Here is an 807-nt window from a genome sequence, read left to right as displayed (position 1 = left end):
AGGCATCAGTGGCAACACATTCTCTTGTATCTTGGATGGACGATTGAAACCCATGGCATAGACTCCCTGGAGAAGTTGTGGTTTAGCCAAAGCTCTTTAAAATACTTCACTGAGGTGGGCGGAGGTGGGGGGGGTGGTTTGTGTCCAGCTGCAGGACCTCCACTTGGTTCTTCTTATTGACAAGGTTTCTTCTGATCAGCTTGTTGAGTAAAGACTGGGCAGCTCTGTCCTCTTTCTCTTCATCATCTTTCTTCTCTACATTAGCACTGGTCTTGACAGCAGCACCATTGGCATCAGGTTTAATTTTTTCTTCCTGAAGATTCAAGTTGCTCAATGCCCCCACTGGCAGCGTAAGAGAAAACCACCCCAGGGTGCTGTCTTGAACCCTGCGACCATCCAGGCCATCACAGCTCAGCATGGCAGTTATGCTCATATGATTAATTTAATGCTGTATCCTGTGATCTTGCTAAACTAAACTTGTTTGTCAGTTATAATAGGGTTTTTTTTTTGTCAGTTCCTTAGGATTTTCTATATACATCATGATCATTTTATCTGCGATTAAAATAATTTTTCTTCTTTTCCAATCTGCGTGTTTCTACTACCCTTTTTCTTTCTCACATAGTTTCAGCAAATTTCTCATTATAATGTAGAATAGAAAAAGATATATTTATATATGCTTTGCTTCTAACCATAGGAAAGCATTAAATCTTTCACCGTTTAGTATGATGTTAGTGGTGCACTTTTTATAGATACTCTTTAACAGGATGAGGACAGTTCCTTCTGTTCCAACTTTGTTGAGTGCTTTTG

The 807-nt window shown here is 40.0% G+C and overlaps 1 pseudogene; it reads right to left on the bottom strand.

Moving 5' to 3' along the window:
- The window catches only part of LOC102474070 (ATP-dependent RNA helicase DDX19B-like), a 1,484-nt pseudogene extending 1,066 nt beyond the window's left edge, over positions 1 to 418 (bottom strand).
- Between the last annotated feature and the right edge of the window lie 389 nt (positions 419 to 807).

Source organism: Tupaia chinensis, unplaced genomic scaffold (genome assembly GCF_000334495.1).
Source record: "Tupaia chinensis unplaced genomic scaffold, TupChi_1.0 Scaffold141861_1, whole genome shotgun sequence".
NCBI classification, from domain to species: Eukaryota; Metazoa; Chordata; class Mammalia; order Scandentia; family Tupaiidae; genus Tupaia; species Tupaia belangeri.
This window is presented reverse-complemented; position numbering and strand designations above follow the sequence as displayed.